This window comes from Pygocentrus nattereri, chromosome 8 (assembly GCF_015220715.1).
Source record: "Pygocentrus nattereri isolate fPygNat1 chromosome 8, fPygNat1.pri, whole genome shotgun sequence".
Taxonomy (NCBI): Eukaryota; Metazoa; Chordata; class Actinopteri; order Characiformes; family Serrasalmidae; genus Pygocentrus; species Pygocentrus nattereri.
Window position 1 is genome coordinate 13,222,166 of NC_051218.1, and position 19,976 is coordinate 13,242,141.

Genomic DNA, 19,976 nt, shown 5'->3' on the forward strand with positions numbered 1-19,976 from the left:
GTCTTAGTTTTTACATCAAATATGTCTATATGACTATTTGTCATGATTGGCCCCTCCCGGTCCTGTCCATGCGTTTGTGTTGTGTTTTGGTTTAGCCCGTGTGTTCTTTGTTTTGTTTTTTTTAGTCCAGCCCCCTCATTTCGTGACTCCACCCCTGATTGTTTCTACCTGCATTCCCGCCTGTTCCTCATGTATTTAAAGCCTGTGTTTTCCCCTGTCTGGTCGCTGGTCTTTGTTCTGCTTGTACTGGTCTTTGTACTGTTGTTTGAAGTGTTTTGCTCTGGTTGTATTGTTTGTATGTTTGATTATGGTTTCTGTCATGTCTGCCCCCCGATCAATCCGCGTTGGTTCTATGACCCTGGACCGTTTAGACTATGACCCTGGATTTGCCCATAATAAACGTTGCTTATCTCCGCATATGCGTCCGCCTCCTTGCTCCCTGGCGTTACACTATTAAAACTGCATTTTGATTTTAAATGCAACAAAATAAGTTGATCTGCAGGAGTATTTATTTTATTTACTTTTTATTTCATTTATTAAATTACCATACATAATCATTTAAAAACATGAGAAGTACACAGACTTACTCTCTTGGCTCAAACTGACTTGCAAGCTATCAATCTGCCAAAAGTAAGCGTTTTATGACGTAGTGTTGTAAGATTCCTGCGTTAGCTCATTCTTCTCTGCTCCATGTCAGCATGCCATGTGTTTTCTTGTTATTGAAGCTACATCAGATTTTCCATTCTTTTCACATACATCAATGCCACGGGTGGAGCAGCAGTCTGTATTACAGCCTAGTCAGAGTGTCTCTCAGCTCAATCACTCAGCTTCATCAGACTGAAAGGCAGCATGTGAGCAATTTAACAGTGTGACTAAAAACTCTCACATCAGAAGAGCACTGCCACTGCCAAATCAAAACCTAGCAGCTCAATTTCCTTCCAGTTTTATTTTTATTTATTCATTCATTTTACACCATCGTGAAATGCTAGCTGTCCTTTACTTTCTGTGAACATTTCATATTGATACAAATGGATGGATGGGTGAATGGATGGATGGATACAATGGATACAAATATTCCCTATTATCTGTTATACATACAATAATTTACCTCTGTTTTCAGTAAGTCGGTGGAAAAGGTGAATATAAAGGTGAAATTTCATTCACTGGTGGGCTGACTATCCAGGGTGATGCGAACCTCTATCACAAGTTGTGATTACTGATCAATACTCAATTTCCTATGCAGTCCTATCCTGTTGTCTTGTCTGTTGTTACAAAATGACCTTATAGACTTTGGTCCTATGACCTGCATGGTAAGGACAACTGTACATTGACATTAAACTCTGTTCACCGGTTATAGATTTGACCTGCCATCTGATGTTTGATCTTGATTGTCCGACACTGACCAGTAAAGACAAGATTCCAGAGGCTATGAAGGGAGAAGTACAACTCTCTGTTTTCCTCTCTGCAAATCACTTCAACATAGCACAGTGACAGCCATATCATTCCACTTAAACGCTTCATTTAAAGGCCTCCACTATCATAATTGGTTCCTTTTGTTTTCAGTAAGGACTGTAACTGAATGCATACTGGGCTTTCATTTAAATGCTAATTCTCTTCTTAAATTCAGTACAAATTCTTTGTATTACCATATATCAATTTATTTTAATTAAGCACCAATTGTACACCATAATCCATTCAACAGAGGCCATATAACCTCAGACTAACCTTGCTAATGACCAAGATTAGTAATAGGGTAAAGTATTGATTTCCAGGGAGGCACATTTTGAACTAGCATCATTGGTAAAATGCCCTGGAGTCTAGAGAGCCAGAAATAGAATGATATCGCATCGATCTGGGAGCCAAGCCCCTCAAGTGGAATGCATCCATCTGAGTTAAAGGCAGGACTGTCTGTACCACTGCAAACAGCTGTTTGAGAAGCGGCCGAAAACACGGTCAGGAATGGGCCCAAGATGACATGCTTGTACAATATCCATATCATGAAAAGCACAAATACTTAAATTTGTTGTCTTTTTTTCCAAGTAGTAATGCATTTTGAATCGGGATGCATAAATAGCATTTTGCCCTTCCAATACTGTCTATTATTATTAATACCGTTTATTTTTTTATGGCATAGTAGTGCAGGTTGAAGCCTATCTGTTTGTGCTGTGTGTATCTGTCTTTTTTAAATACATCTTTTAAATGGCTTTAAAAGCTTCCTGCAGACTACACTGGACAATGCTTGTGGGAGACATATGAATAAATCAACAAGCAACAAACTAACAAAAGCAACAGCAAAGTGGAAAGCTACAGTTCCTCTCCAGAGCCTACACTGTAACAAGAACCCAGTTGTATGAACAAGTTTGAGAGTGAGGGGACTACATTCATAGAGGTGTTGTAACAATTTACAGTATATATGATATCTATGACATTTACACTCATTGGTTGCAACATGCAGCCACTGTTGCTCTCACTGTACATCTACTCTATGGAATTCACATTATAGTCTATGGGATTCACATTCACAAGGGGAACAATCTTTCTTAAGGGACAAATTTAAGCAAATTTAAGATGAATGCAGTTAGTTATGAGTAAATACACAAAATATTGTCCTTAATTGTGATTACTTATTAGAACCATTTCACAGCCCTACTTAGAAGTCAGTAGTTATTGCTCTGAGTTTGTTGTATGGCTCAAATATCTTACATTTACATTCAATTCATATTGTGAATCCACAGGTTAAATGTAGGCCTACATGACAAAAATGCACATTTTTTACTGCAGAACAAGACTGTACATGCAACAATAACATTTCATCAAGTTCAGATAATCATAAATGGTCTCTACAAATGCGGTATTGTCTGAAAGTGTACAGTCTGCACTTCTGTCAGAATTTACGCATTTGTTTTAATGAGCTACAAGTAACAAATAATCAATGTTGAATTACACTGTGCTTTTGTTATCACTGGTGATAGCTGCAACTTCTCAGGATTAAATATTTTCCAGGAGTAATTTGCACAGCAATTCACAAGTCACTGTGGACACATAATTCCACAGAGATAGATTAATGGTACGTAATGTTTTGCCTTTTGAGGACATTTCTGGGAAAGTGTGAGATGGCTCTTCCCCTCATAAAAAAGTCTCAAAAGAGCTGTATGCATGGCTGAATTCACTTGATGAATGTAACTTTGTGAGGAGAGCCTGTTGTTGAGTGTTGACATCTGTCAACACTTGATGTGAGAGCCGTGCAGTTCTTTTCCAGGTTCGTCAAACCGAGGAACTATGGAGGCTATTTTCTCTAGAGCAAATGTCCAGCAGTAAGGAATGCTTAAAATACAGGCTTGGTGTAGTTCAGTCATATGACTGAGATTCATGAGGCCCACTTGAGAAGACCCGAAATAGCAGAGTAGCAGAATCCTAATAAACCAATCCTGAGAAATACTGTAAGCATCTCCTCAAGCACGCGGCGCATGTTTATCTCAAACACGATCTCCTCCTGACCACTGAACATTTCATGCTAGGAAAACATCCTTTTAAAGAGGGGTCATGAAATCACTGCATTTTCATTTCACTGCACTACCCAGCTGTGTATCATGTGCGATGGTGGACAATGGAGTGTGAAAGATGAATCACGCTGGATGACACGCTGGGCAGTTTGGCCTAAGAAGTCACTAAGCATTCATGCTTAAGAATTCCCTTCGGAGGCTACAGGTGGGATCTGGATCCCTGGTGGTGCTGAGATCAGAACAACTGGCGTAATCGTGGGGTCACGTGCTTCGGAACGGCATGTTCCTGGGGGCAACCAGGAGTGTAATCTGTGCCATGATGTGAGGCCATGGGGGGTGAATTGGTAGACCCAGGCTCAACGGAGTGACTTTCCACCCTCCATGGAGCTTTGTTACCTCCTTTCGGACTACCATTGCTGTCATGGCAACATTTCTTGCTTAGGGAGCATCTCCAGTCATTCTGGACTTAACAAGCAGCAATACCTCCAAGATCTACAACTTTCTGTCCACTGCAATTGACTTCCATGTCATGAATTCTGGTCCTACCTACTTATTCAACTGCCCTTGTTTTTTGGCACCATTTGTGGGAAAAAAAAAACAGCTGACCGCAGTAGTTAGAATGGGGTGGCCAGGTAAGATGCAGAGATTGGCACACTGCTAAGTAAAAAAAAAAATATATATATATATATATATAAACAATATGGCATTACTGTATTAAAATACAATACAACTATTGCTGAAAGTGAAACTGACAAAAACTGTTTGTAACATATTTTAGTCATTCATGTGGAAATGGTAAATTAAATTAAAGTAATTTACATGTACCAAGTGTTTTTTGTGTACAATGTTAACCTAAGGAAAAATGTTTCATTTAGACAGGCCATAGAATTTATTCATATAGGTTGCGTTCACTGCAAGTTCTACATGAGTCTAATGATTGGAAAGCTAGTCAGACAGCAGTGAATTCATCTACAATACATGCATGTATTCAACTAAAACATTTTACATTTACGGCACTTGGCAGACACTCTTATCCAGAGCGATTTACAATTTCATCATTTTTTTTTTACATAGCTGATTATAGGTTATTTTACCATGGCATAGCCTACTATTACAATGTAGCTCACAGAGCACTGGCTGAAGGGATCCAATGCACATTCACTCATCTCTTTGCTCAGCAAATTAGCCAATTACAGCAAAATATGCTAATTTTTAAAAGCATTGTCAACAGAATCTCATAACAGTATGGTACTTACACTGAAGGCATATTTTATTAATTGATGCTTTGTTAATGATAGCTGACATACTTCACCCTTTAGTAAAAGGTTTTGATTAAACCAACCAATAATGAGTCTGTGTCCAGTGCATCCAATAATAAAGGCCACATCATACTTCTTTTATATACTGATATAAAAACAGTAGCACACAGAAAGTACCAATTCTGCATGCTGATACAGTTTACTTTGGCCAATTTGAACATGCATATAGCTGTTCTGATGTTCTGTTGAATGATTTAATGTAGACAAAGTCTCTGAAGGTATCGTCAGCAAGACATTTGGGAAGCTAAGGTCAACCAGTTTCAAGAACATTTTTTCTTCTTTTACAAAGTTATCGTTTTTGAAAAAATGTTTGGAGGTTTTCTTATGACAGCAACAATACCTTGCTTCATTTTCCACACCACCCAGATCACACAGGGCCTCATTCATCATACCATGTTCTGTCTTTCTCTTTGCACTAAACTCCTGCCATTTGCATCTCATTACCATGCCCTGTCTTTGTGCTTCCATTACTAATGTCTCATCTCTAATTCCTTCCCGGTCCAAACCCGGTGTCTGCCCCTGAGGTCCAGATACACAGCCGTGACAAATAACCTGCTGTAGCCAGCCTTCACTTTCCAGCGACCTTGGGACCTCTGTGTTGAGCTTGTATGCTACCTGCCTGCCACCTGGCCATGTCAGACATGGGTGACCACTGACCTCACGTCTTCATTTATCCAAACTTGCTCAGTCCTGATTTAATGAAATGCTACCAATGGTTTCAAGAGCAGTTAAACTCTCATGTCACTGTCTCACCGTTCAATTTACTCTTAGCAATATAACCAGTTGTTTATTGTATTTAATAATATGATGACTCTCAATCTCACTTGGTTCGGCCCATAAGGCCTGATTTCTTTCCAGCTTTCTTACTTTTCTTTAACAGGAACTTTTTCTTGCCTTTGACTAATTTATTTGAGGGCTAACCTGCTTTTTGACGACACAGTATCTATTGCAGAACACAAAATGCTGTACAAATAAAATGAAATGAAATCGAATCCTTCTCTGCCCCTGTGACCATAATCATTTTTTCCCAGCATTTCTCTGTCCGTGAAATTGAAAATTCCTTTTAGACCCAGCTGCCAGAGCAGCCTAAACAAACACAGTTTTATCTTAAATAACAGAAGCATGTCAACATTACAAAGTGACCCGTCACCACTTTGATCAAATAATGGTTTCGTTGTGAATACAGATTACACCAGTGTAAACAACGGTCTCAGAAAAATATACACAAAAGCATTTTTATCAAATTTCTATCAATGTGTGGTGGCTGGGGAGAGTTTCTGTCTGAACAGAGAGCAGGAAAGTCTGATAACTTATAGAACAACTGTAGCCCTTATTTATCAATGCAACACGCTCAGGCCTTATCACACACAGTTAAAAACCATTGAGACATGAGATATAGGGGAGTTGGTTAAGGGATCTAGACTATACATGCATTTTTTGTGTGGTGTCCAAAAACATTTTTGCAGCTGTTTTATAGTCAAGGCACACTGGATTTCTAGCACCTTGCAAAGGTTCTTCCAGCATTCACATGGAAGTTCACATATTAATAAGAAATAGGACTGGCACCTCCTGTCATTGCAGCCTGTCAGCCAAAAAGACTTCATTATGAGGAGAAAAGGCTTGTATTTCAATCAAACATTTCATCACTGAGCATTCTGCATTAGCAAGAGCAGAATTAATTAACTACCCTTATGCTTTGGCTCAGTCGAGCACGTCCCCATTATATGAACCTTGTGTCGTAATGTACAGCTTGTGCTGAATCTCTAAGCACTGTACGACTTGCTCAATTGACAGGTGGGATTGTGAGATGTGGATTTGCTTTCTTTTCCTATCTCAAATCTTAAGTCACCACAAGGATGTTGTGACACTTGCAAGAACCTGGGTTATGTAACACGAAAGCTGTGCATGCTGCCTCGGGAAAGTCAGGAATTTTCCTACTGCAAGGAATTTCTTTTGTGCTGACGGAACAGGGCATTGCGCAGCATGCCACCCATTTTATTCCTGTCCCAGGTAATCTCCCAGCGTAGCTCACGTAATCTCCTAATGGGGCTGCTCAGCGCTGATCCACAGGGACTCTGGTTCATCTTGAGGCCAGCTCCCAGGGGACGGAGAGCATGGAGTTTCTAGCTCCCGGCAGCAGACTACCATCAGACAGAGCGGAGCTGCCTGGGGCTCTGCAAAGCACACTGGGGCTCAGCCTTCTTCCTCCTCCCTCCCTCCTCTTCCTCCCCAGCAAGGACAGCTGTCACTGTGGCCTAACCTGTCTGGAAGGAGGCGGCGATTGCAAGGAATTTCTTTTGTGCTGACGGAACAGGGCATTGCGCAGCATGCCACCCATTTTATTCCTGTCCCAGGTAATCTCCCAGCGTAGCTCACGTAATCTCCTAATGGGGCTGCTCAGCGCTGATCCACAGGGACTCTGGTTCATCTTGAGGCCAGCTCCCAGGGGACCTACGGAGAGCATGGAGTTTCTAGCTCCCGGCAGCAGACTACCATCAGACAGAGCGGAGCTGCCTGGGGCTCTGCAAAGCACACTGGGGCTCAGCCTTCTTCCTCCTCCCTCCCTCCTCTTCCTCCCCAGCAAGGACAGCTGTCACTGTGGCCTAACCTGTCTGGAAGGAGGCGGCGATTGAAGAGGACGGCGAAGGGGAAGGCTGCAGGCTGACACTAACCAGGCATGATGGTGCTGGTGGAAGAGAGACCTCTCACGAGTCAATGCCGGCTGATGGAGCTCTTTTTCTCTGTCTTTCTCAGCAGCCGCGGTGGGAGACTCTTAGCACACCCACTCAGCACACAGTGCACTAAACCGCGCGTGACTCATGCCATTAGCGGCCCTGCAATAATAATGCAATCAGAGCCTCACACAGGCCGTGCAAGCGCTTGACGCAGTAGGAAGGAGTCAAGAGTGCGGCCGGCGCGAATTTGCATAGCGACAAGTGAGCGTGCAAGTTGATTATCTGTTACTGAAAGCTACTGCTCATTGCTAGATGCAAAGTTCAGTCCGAAGCATATTAGGAGCTACCGCTCTGCTAGTCAAAATCACATTCTTGTCTGGTCTCACCACCTGGTGTGGGATTCAGCCCCACAGAATCCGTGTTCTTTCTTTGCGCCTAAAAGATAACAGGAAGGAAACAGCTTGGATGAGTAGCACAAGGTTGAAGTCTGGGAGGCTCAATAAAGTGGAGTGTTTCACTGATTGTGTTAATCCTTATACTGCATTCTGAGAAAGCAGCAACGTTCTGCAGTCCAGCTTTTTTTGCAGAGTGGTGGATGCGTCTGACACTATGGAGAGGCAGAACGTTGTAAACAGTGATCATGTTTATAGAAGCACACAAGATTCTGAGTGTTGCCAAGTAGTTAGGAAAGGGTGTAAAGGGTTATTGAGGGCTGCTAGCAATGCAGCAGTTTATACAGTTATGACAGAGTTGTGTAAATTCCCATGAAACGCAAACTGTAGAACCTATGAAACACTGTCACAAAGCAGCACTGTAGTGAATTATCTTTTAGACCTAGTAGTGGGCAGTATGGAGTATGATGGGTTCAGTATGTATGTTATGGTGCATTTATAAACTTGTTTTTATACAGATGCTTCAGTAAACCTATTTTTGTAGGTTAACAGTGACATATTACTCCATGAAATTGGCCTTTAGCCATTCAGTTAAACGCACTAACTGTAGCATGTATAGCACTGGATGCATGCTGCATTATCTGTGCCAGGAATTTTATTATAGGGTGCTATATACGTGGGTGCTACATGGGAACTGGGACATATGAAGGGGGTACTGTACCTATTTCTGTTGCAATGGCAATATGTGAACACCAGTGGTTGGGTGGGGGTGATCGAGGGCTTTGGTAACAATCGCTGACTCATAGTCTAGCTGAGCATAGCTCTTTTACTGCCCGATGGCTGTTCCACAGCAGAATTACATTTTCAGGTAAAATAATTTTAGATAAAAATAATAAATGGTCTTAAATGCAGGAGTTAATATATAACTGCTAATTCATTCTTTAACCCTAAAGATTGCCATGCGGAGTGCTGGCTACCATAGCAACACAGAGGACAATCTCTCCTAGCTAGTAGCTAATGAAAAGGCAAAGAGAAAGATTTAAGACAAATTTACGTTAGATTTTTGTTTCAAGGACAAAATGGCTCTTCTTAACATTTGTGTTGCCAACCCCTGGCCTCCTAATTCATTTGAGAGAGCCCAAACCAGAGTTTTTTCTTTTTTGTTTTATTTTGTTTTTTGTGATATAGTATTGTTTTCATTTGATTTTGTTGGTTTCACACTGCCACAGCTGAATATCCCAAATTATATATATATGAGTGTTTGTTTATCGGTCAGAAATTTTGCAAGAATAAAGCACTCTTGCAAAACACTCCTACTCTACATGAAAACAGAGATGCTTAACGTCTCTGTGTCACAATCAAAGAAATCATAATAAGCCTTGTCTGATATCTGCTTTTTCTTTGTCAATTTGAATGTAACCAATCAGGTTGCTGATTTTATTTATTTTATTGCCCATTTACTGTTATTGGTGGCAGGTCATGCTGCAATAACAAAATGAGAGTCAGACGTTAAAATAGACTGCTAGAAGAAGTGAAAAAAACAGGTCTTTGATAAGAATTCTCTTGTTTAATGTTGACCATCACAAAGATGTTTGAACCAGCAGCGAACTGAATCAGGGTTCATTTGAAGGCAGGCTGAGGCCAGTTACAATAATGGCAGATGAACAATAACGAAATATTTTGTGTCACATGGACCACAGAGCTTATTTCTGATAATTCAGGCCAGACATCACTGATCTCTTTGGTTAATTTCAAACTGATGTGAAATTAGATTTTCTGTAATTACAGTACAGGCAGGAATTAAATTTCTTTACTTTAATGCAGGGCGGTGCAGTGGTGCAGTGGGTAGCACTGTCACCTCACAGTAAGAATGGCCTCATTTCTGTGTGGAGTTTGTATGTTCTTCCCATGTCTGCTTGGGTTTTCTCCCACAGTCCAAAGACATATGATCAGGCCAATTGGACCTGCTAAATTGCCCCTAGGTGTGAGTGTGTGTGTGTGTGTGTGTGTGGGTGAATGTGTATGTCTGTCTGTCTGCCCTGCAATGGACTGGCGACCTGTCCAGGGTCTATCCTGCCTTCCTCCCAATGACAGCTGGGATAGGCTCCAGCACCCCCTGTGACCCAGAAGGATAAGTGTGTGTGTGTGTGTGTGTGTGTGTGTGTGTGTGTGTGTGTGTGTGTGTGTGTGTGTGTGTGTGTGTGTGTGTGTGTGTGTGTACTTTACTTTTTGTAACAATCAGTGTGCTAATACATTTTAAATGTTATCAGTCATGTAAGTGAGTGATAGATCTTGGTTTTATACTATGTTGGGCTAGTGGAAGTTAAAACAAGTACAGATCATTTAATGAAGGAAAAAAAACATGGCTCACCAACATTTATACAATCCCATGTGACGCCTGTACACAGCCTTTCCCACTCAGCGGAGTACTTTAGTCCTGATAGTCTTTTACTCAGCTCTTCGTTTGTCCTTGCTCCGCTGCACTGAAAGAGTCTGGGACTGAAAAAACGCTACAAGGTTAGTTAAATATCAAGTGTATTGCGAAAAAGCTTTGTGATCTATGGTTCAGTAAGATGCTCGAACAAATGGCTGCATCGCAACAAACAAATAAAAGGTCAGTTTTGGGGGGCGGCTTGTGTACAGTGGCCTTACTGGAAGAACATGACCCTGTGCACGAACTTGTTTGCTTTCTGACTTCACCAGATTTGAGTCATTAACTTCCAAAAACGCAATGGACCATCACCAGGGGCTCTGAGCACACTCGTAAAGTCCAGTTGCTGCTATAAGAAGTAGACAGGTTTCAAAACCAAGCTACACCCTTTTGCATGACAATGGGCTTCACACTACTCACTTAGACAGTGTGTGTTCTGTAATAATAACATAATTAAGACATCTTTTGTTTTTTTACTCTGTCTTCCAAAATGTCAGGCGCTTCAGAGCACATCTTTTATACTCTTAAAGTTGTCAAAAAGGATTCTTTGGAGTGATGCTATAGAACAACCATTAAATGGATAGTTCTTTAAAGAACTTTTTAATGATTGAGATCTACAAGAATCTTTTCTTAATGTTTAAATGTTTAAGTTTAGGAACAATGAGGACCCCTCAGAGCCTTTCTAATTAAATTAAAAAAACACCACCTGTGTGTAATGTTTAAGTCATTTTATTTGTATTAAACAAAACCAAGTTTTGGTTGGAAACAAAAGGGTATCAGATATATAAGTAGATACAGTCAAGCAAGCTCTCCCATTGGTTAGGACTTCAGGAGCTAAACTGAAGGCCTGAATCATCAGATTAACCACTGACATAATTAGGAACTGATAATGAAATTAACCAATCAGGATATGATTTGCAATTGGTGGGCCTACTTTGGTGAGAAAAATGGCCAATCTAGACCAGTGGTAATTAACTGGAGATCTACATTCCTGTGGAGTCTAGTTTTAATCACAACCTGCCACACCTACTCCAGCTAATTAACTTCTTCAGAAGTCTCTGACTGGATCAGATGTATTAGTGAACACATTAGAAGGTCTAGGTACTCACATTCGATGTATTTTGAATGTTCAGGAGAGTAGATCTCCAGGAAGACTCTTATAGGCCTTCTACAAGTCCTAAATACATCACTCACTGTGAATACAAGACAGAGTCTGACCAATAAATTTCAGTCAGCTGTTAGAAAAGGAAAATGGCAACAGCCCTATACTTGGATTCTTTCATGAAAGAGTCACTAAAACTGCTACAAGGTAAAATATATGTAAAAATGTTTTTTTACAAGCTTCTAATAAAACATGAAATCTCTTCATTTAATCCAGAACAACCAAAAATCTTAATGTGAATCATTGTTAGCTTAGTGCTAACATGCTACTAAAATTCCAAAGATTTTATAAGCATTGTTTTTCCTCATTTTAGAAGAAGTTTGACATTTAAGGATCGAACTGAAAGCCCAGCTCTAATAGTTATGGTGCACCACTGTTAAGGAACACAAACCTTTACTTTAAGCCTCGGCTGCTGTGAAAGTAACACTCTCATTCAGTCAGGTAATTCTGACATGAATACTGCACATGTCATATAATGTATTAATGTAATTGAGACATTAATGTTGTGTACACCAATAATAAGACCAATGACTTAATGGCCAATTATGTCATTTAAGGTGCTACCATTCACTGTGATATCGTTGTTGTGACACAGAGTGAGTTCTTTTCTTGTCCCAGGCTGCAGAGCACTGGTTCATCCTTGAATGGATTCAATCTATAAAGCTGGGGGCTGGGTAAGTGAGCCAAATGGGTCGCTTTCGAGGATGAGTGAACCAGCACATACACACATGGGGGACATGACAACGCCAAATGCACACAACAGTGAATATGCTATTTACTCCTGATTTGTTCAGTGTCATGACGCATCTATATCATATTATGGAAATTTAGAACAGCAGTAGCTTATTTACATAAATATCTTAGCTGCAGACTTCACTTTCAACTTCATTACACCTGCCCTGCTTCTGCTGAGTACACAAATGTTGGCCAGCATTCAGCCTGACTCTCCACGCTGGCTGTTTGAGTTGGCCATATGATATGATTGGATTTTTCAGTGCCTGCTCTTGTTTTGCTGGCTGACTGAAGACTAAAATGAAGTTTGGTGTACTGCAGAGCCAGCTCATGTCCTGAAGATCTGTCCTCCTACAAAAGTTCAGTCCCAGCTTACCACACGTCCCTCTGACCTCTTTTAATTAGGTTTATCGGGTATATAGGATTAGAGCTGAAACTAAGAAAAAGAAAAAAGCAAAGCTTTAAAGGTGCTTGATTCAAACTTGTACATTGTTTCCACATGTTCTGTCTTTCATTTGCCCTCCTTTTGACAACAATTGTGTTGATGGTACAACCTTTAATCCCTTAAATGGCCAGGGCCCAAAGATTTATTACACACTTCAATAACCTAAGAATAACTCAGCCAGTTTGTAGTGACCTCCCTATAGTTACTCAATGATAAGCCCTACTATGTAATAAGCCTGGGTTTTTAGAGGGTTAGAAGGATGTTTTTCTATAGTTCTGTAATAAACGCAATGTCTATATATAGAACCACAAACACTCAAATAACCATCTGAATCCATAAATGCATGCTGGTAAAAAATGCCATTTCTGGTAAACCTGCTATACATGGTTCCTTAAAGAACCTGTAAAAAATGATTCTATATGGCACCAATAAGGATCCACTATTATAATAAGTCATAGAAACTTTATTTTATTACAACCCCAATTCCAATGAAGTTGGGACGTTGTGTAAAACATAAATAAAAACAGAATGCGATAATAATTTGCAAATCCTTTTCAACCTATATTCAGTTGAATACACTACAAAGACAAGATATTTAATGTTCAAATGAATAAACTTTATTGTTTTTTTGCAAATATTCACTCATTTTGAATTTGATGCCTACAACACATTCCTAAGAAGCTGGGACAGGGGCAACAAAAGACTGGGAAAGTTGAGGAACACCTGTTTGGAACATTCCACAGGTGAACAGGTTTGGAAATTGGTGAGTATCATGATTGAGTATAAAGGGAGCAGTCATTCACAAGCAAGGATGGGACGAGGTTCACCACTTTGTGAACAATTGTGTGAGCAAATAGTCCAACAGTTTAAGAACGTTTCTCAATGTGCAATTGCAAGAAATTTAGGGATTTCATCATCTACAGTCCGTAATATTGTCGGGACCAAAGAGCTCCCCGTTCTCCGACGATGTGGAAAAACATTACTAATTAATTAAAGTTAAATCAAAGTTTTGATGTAATTTAATCTGTTCTCTAATGTAAAAATGGGTGGCGAATTAAAAAGAGTGAAAAAGCATTCTTGCAAAAGTTAAAGTGAAGAGTTGATATTGCAAAAAAGACAAAGTCAGATGAAAAACCAAACTTCAGCCGCAGGTTTGGTTTGAAGGGAAGAAAAGGCCCTCTTTATTAGTTCCAATGTGAACAAATGGTGCCCGAAAACCAGAATGTGCAGACAATCCAAACACATTAAATCTTATACCCAAAACTGAGCAACCTTATCGCCCCTCCCGGGGGTGAGATCATTTTTGATACCTCCTGAAATCACCTTGGATACCAATAGAACTGTTTTTTCTAGCTTGAACTCTTATTTCTCAAGCAACTCAAGCATTTTTTTAAATTAACTTTCCCTGCCTTGTTTTATCAGGCCTCCCTATCCTCCCCGTGTCCATTGTTTGTAACACCTTCTTATTAATTTTGCTCAAAGACCAGTTCTTACCAACCCTTATCAGCTAGCCTTCCTATTCCCAGCTAACTTCTACTGTAAAGGCAGTGTTTCTCACTCTTTCTGACCTTCGAGGTGCCTCCTTCATTACAATACCCTGCTTTGTGTCTAGAGTAGAGTTCACGTTATCCCATATATGGAAATATCGGGCCTGCTTTTTTCGGTCCCTGTCTGCCTGCCTCAGTTAAATTCTTATTGGCCTGTCTGTCTCAATTTAGTGTTTATAACTCTGTCTTTAATCATTTCTAAGTTAATGATTATTACAAAACTTTTATTAAAAGGTGATTTAAGGACATATTTCTTCAAAAACCCCGACAATATCATAAAAAGATTCAAAAACTTGAATGCCTGTGACCTTCGTCAGTGGAAAGTGAAAGCCATATATCAACAACACCCAGAAACGCCGCTGGCTTCTCTGGGCCTGAGCTCATCAGAGATGGACTGACGCAAAGTGGAAAAGTGTCCTGTGGTCTGACGAGTCCACACTTCAAATTGGTTTTGGAAATCATGGATGTCGTGTCCTCCGGGCCAAAGAGGAAAAGGACTGTCTGAAGTGTTATCAGTGCAAAGTTCAAAAGCCAGCATCTCTGATGCTATGATGGTATGGTTAGTGCCCATGGCATGGGTAACTTGCACATCTGTGAAGGCCCCATTAATGCTGAAAGGTACATACAGGTTTTGGAGCAACATATGCTCCAAAGCAACGTCTTTTTCAGGGACGTCCCTGCTTATTTCAGCAAGACAATGCCAAGCCACATTCTGCACGTGTTACAACAGTGTGGCTTCATAGTAAAAGAGTGCGGGTACAAGACTGGCCTGCCTGCAGTCCAGACCCATCTCCCATTGAAAATGCGTGGCGCATTATGAAGCACAAAATACGACACCGGAGACCCCAGACTGTTGAGCAACTGAAGTTGTACATCAAGCAAAAATGGGAAAGAATTCCACCTACAAAGCTTCAACAATTAGTGTCCTCAGTTCCCAAACGCTTATTGAGTGTTGTTAAAAGGAAAGGTGATGTAACACAGTGGTAAACATGCCCCTGTCCCAGCTTCTTTGGAAGGTGTTGCAGGCATCAAATTCAAAATGAGTGAATATTTGTAAAAAGCAATAAAGTTTATCCGTTTGAACATTAAATAGCTTGTCTTTGTAGTGTATTCAGTTGAATATAGGCTGAAAAGGGCTTGCAAATCATCGTATTTTGTTTTTATTTATGTTTTACACAACGTCCCAACTTCATTGGAATTGGGGTTGTATATAGAACCCATTTCACTAAAAAAGTATATTATTCATGTGGGATGATGTGCATGATGTACCTATTTCATTGAGTTCAGTTTAATGTAATTGGCATAAAGAAACAGATTGATTTATATGCACATTGTTTTGTTGCCATATTTGCTGAACATGGCACCTGAAAATTTTGACAGAAAAGTACAGGCTAGTGCAATGGAGTGAAAGACATGACCACATGCACAGGCTCTTGGATAGTGCTGGACTCATAGTAAGAGAGACTTATTGTAAATACTGCAGCTGTTGCTAGTAGTGTAAAGCTGTGTATATATATATATATATATATATATATATATATATATATATATAGTTATATTGCCTTGTTGTGCTGGGCTGTGGGACTGTTTGAGTAAGTGTAAGTGGTTGCCACTAGATATGTGTGGCTGGAGGTGACTCACCCTGCTTCATTGCTATAGTGCTAAGCAGCGGGCCTCCCTACTTATGTTGAATAAAAAAGCATTTGTTTGAAGTGCCGTGTTTCATGCGTCTTCTTCTATGTCGACACCACAGTATGTAGGCGGTCACTGTAAAGCAATACTTTCTTTCATCTGACAGTTGCACTTGATTGTTCATTGATGTTTTGTCCACCTCCTTGCACCGCTAATTGGCTAATGTGAGAAAAGCTTTTAATCTGATTGAAAGTTGGGAATCCCACCCTCCATTGGGTGCTGTTACTGGTGCCCAGCAGCACAGCCAGACCTCCGGCCAAGAGCTGTTAATATGATGTCCTAATCTGACCCCTTTTCCAATTCACAGACACATAACAAAAAGTATGTTTCGAATTAGAATTGAAGTAGAATTTTTTTTAATCTATTTTTAAAGTTATATTTCTTCTTTGTTGCTTGCGATGGTAGGTAGGATGGCACTCCAGTGCCCCTAATGGGAGTTTAAAGCACTGTTTTTGTTTTTGTTTGTTTTTTATTCTGCCTGTTCTTGAAGGGTGCCCTAATCACTAAGCAGAGTGATTATGCATTTATAGGCTATAACAGGCCACAACTACTGGATGCCACATTTTTCTGAGCTTAGGTGGGATTACTGAAATAACCTGATGGACTCATAATGCAATTCAATTTAGGATGATGCAGATCAGGCCTAAAAACCACTGAAAAACACATCCTCCTGTTGTGTATAGGCTGAAAGGTGTTTACTGAAAGCTAGTGTTATAGTTGCCTATGTAAATGTGCCAGTATGTTTATGTTTAAGGACGTGTGATCATATTAGGCTGCTGCTGAAATTACTGTAAAATATGTGGACTCTTCTCCTGAGCCAGGTTAATTTACTTCACTGCCTCAAGCCAATTCTAATTTAAAGGCAATTGTTAATTTCACTGCATAGGTAATGAACTTAGTGCTAGTATTGATTGAGTCTAGCAGACGTGTGATTATTTTTGTCCTGGAGTGTTTGAGAATGAGCCCTATGAGCCCTTGTCCAATGTTTTGCACAGACTTGCTACCTTTGTCAATTTCTGTCCTCATTTCATTACTGGATCTGCACAAATAAAAAAACTCGCTTGGTAAATCTGTCCTTTTTAATTAATAAGTTCTTTGTTCTTTTTTTGATCTATAATGTTTATATTGTCACAGACCATGTACAGAAACATAATTCATAAAACCTTTTAATAAGTGGGAACCGATGCTTTGCAACAAAATTAACTTCTAGCTTCTTTTTATCTGCAGTGCAGAGAACATAAATGCAGGCCTGACATCAAGGGTTCACTTAGAGGGGCAATGCTTCATCAACCAGTCATCATACCCCACTTTTTCATGAAGCAGAACAGTAAAATAGGACATGTTTTATCATGTTATTGTTGTGTGTGTAGTTTGGTGTAGTGGAAGTAAAAAAAGCACCTTTAATATTTTTGCCATGTTTTTTGTCATTGTTCAACATCAAAAGATTGAGCCGGTTGATGCATGTATAATGAATGGACGTGTAATCATATTAGATACAATTACTTCTATAGTTATACAATTTCATTTGAGTCATGTACAAAGTGACTTTAATAACTCTAGGCTCTAAAGGATTAAAAGGAAATTCAGATGCAAACATGCAAAAGCCAACCTTCTGAGAGCAAGGTTGAACGGAGGTGGGGGTCTGGGGGGTGGGGAGGTATTCGAGAGCTTGTAAATCATCTTGCACATTTATGTTATGGCATGATGAGATTTCCAACACTGGTCTCATAGGGAAGTCACCCATGGTCTCAGCTCCACTCTGTTTCTGTTGGCCTGGATCCGCATCAGTGCGCATTAATGCCATCACCGCAAACACCTTTCAGGGCACTTTGGTCTCAGTGGGAATGTTCAAAGAGCCTCTTTGCACTTTCGACCAGATCCGGTGATCCCTACGTCCCTCGCTAGCCTTGTTATCTGTTTTGAAGTCAAGTTGGATTCCATGAAAATCCAGCATGTCATGCATGCGATGGAACAGTGCAATAACACACTCACACCCAACCCCCCAGCCCCCCGACCACATGCAAATACATCCACACATTTTGGCCAAAGGTTCATTGAACAGTAAGTCATCCTTTGTCCTCATAATTCAGGCTGTATTATTGTTTCATTGCTCAGTGTGGTCACATAAAGTGGTTAGCTTATAGACAATGTTATTGTAGCCTTATAGGGCAGCAAAGTGAGTGACTACAGAGGACTGGAAGGCATAGAGCACCAAGGACAGCTAAACGCTCTCTACTGATTTCATTTGGCTTCTCAGGCATCGGCTTTTAAGTTTCACAGAGTTTCCTGGCTCCCAAAGGAAGCCTTCAACAGCAGTGGGTTGTTCAGGCCATATTTTAGCAGAGAAAGGGTGAGCTGTATGCGTCTGTGTGAGAAGCCTACGCGCTATCTCAAATTCAGTGTGAGAACGATAGAATGGTAGCACTAAAGAATGATGTGGGATCAAATTCTATGAAAAAAAGGCATTTAAATCACAGATCAAATGCATCATGCTGCATTTTGTTTTCTGAAGGAGAAAGTATTTCAGTCACTCTGCATGAGAATGACAGGGAATGTTTATTTTATGTAAGACTATGACATCAGTTTCATGCTGAGATGATGCTGTTTTGATGATTTTAGCACATTGTAATTTGTCTGTTTTGTCCTCGCTGTGTTGATTTGCCTGTCCATCCTCATTCATGCAATTTATGCCATAACAGGATGAATGTAATTAAATGAATGTCCACAACAAAACTATATTGCCTAACACTGAGAAAAGCATCTATATTTAAACCTTAAAATATTGTGGTGAGACTGATTAGAATTTTTTCCCATTCCTAAATGTTATTCCAAAATTTACACTGTCTATTCTGTCGACTACGCCACCTGTTATCCCAGCAAATAATTAAACTTTGCCCCTAATTGTCTTAGCCATGCCACTTACATGTCAACATGTTGCACGATTCCATGCCAGGCAAATGATTAATGTGGTGAACTGTCCCTAACCCCATGTGCAAGCAGATTTAAATTTAGCAAACACATTAGCCATTCTATTCTAGTTACGATCCACTAGCTGCTTTTTGACAGGCAGCCAAAACTCCAGTTGTGACAACAGCCTAATGGTCATATGCTTGTTTTTAAAACACTTACTATTAGCCTGCAAATCCCCCTTTCCCCCCAGCTCTGTCCCTCAGATGACAGCAGAGGGTCCTCTCCCTGCAGACTGTGCTTAAATTAGCATGGGAAGAAGATTAAGAGAAAGCAAACTGGGCCAGGTTTTTGACACAGGGAAAGCTTTAGGTGCAGTCCTGTGGTTGACCATAGATGTGTTTATTTGATGCAGCCTGGCTTGCCGAGCTGCCTGTGTGTTTAGTGGTTGAGGATGTTAAACACAACATTTAAAAGCCACGGAAACATGTTTGCTTAGCGCCTGACATATTAACTGCCTCCTCCGATCTATTTAGCACTGCTGCTATTTCAGGCTGGGTAAAAGGTCTGAGACATGAGTGGGCCACCCATGCCAAGTCCCTTCCCTCCCAGCAGCCGCGGCTATATTGTTCTCCTGGCAATCAAATTATGTTCCCTTCTCTGTTGCGCTGCAGGACACCATGTAAATTCATGGACATTCCATTCAGACCCACCACTTGTCACAGCCCCCATTGTTTTCCCTCTATTCCGTCTTTCTTTTTTCCAAAGACAAACAAAAGGGGCTGGATCTTGGATGTGAGTGTTCAGGCCTGGCCTGTCAGGCGGGAAGCTAGTAGACATGTGTGCCAAGCTCCTCCTCTACCAGAGTAATGCAAATTGGGCCTAAATGGGGCCAGTGGTATTGGGCCGTTGAAGAGTCTTTGAAGTAAGACCCTTGACATGCAGGCTTGTCTACTTACTCAGAAGATTGTGTGATGAACAGTGTAGGGCTTTACGCAAAGCCACTCTTGGAAATGTCAAGGTGCTGTGGCACATCTGCAGGTGGCTGTAACAGGACCTCCCCTGCGGCTCTTGAAAGTGGCTGAGTTCTCTTCAGAGTGCACTTAGCCAAGCAGGTCCAGTGGCATTACTACTTGCAATTCATGCAGAGCATGGTGATCAGGCCCCCTGA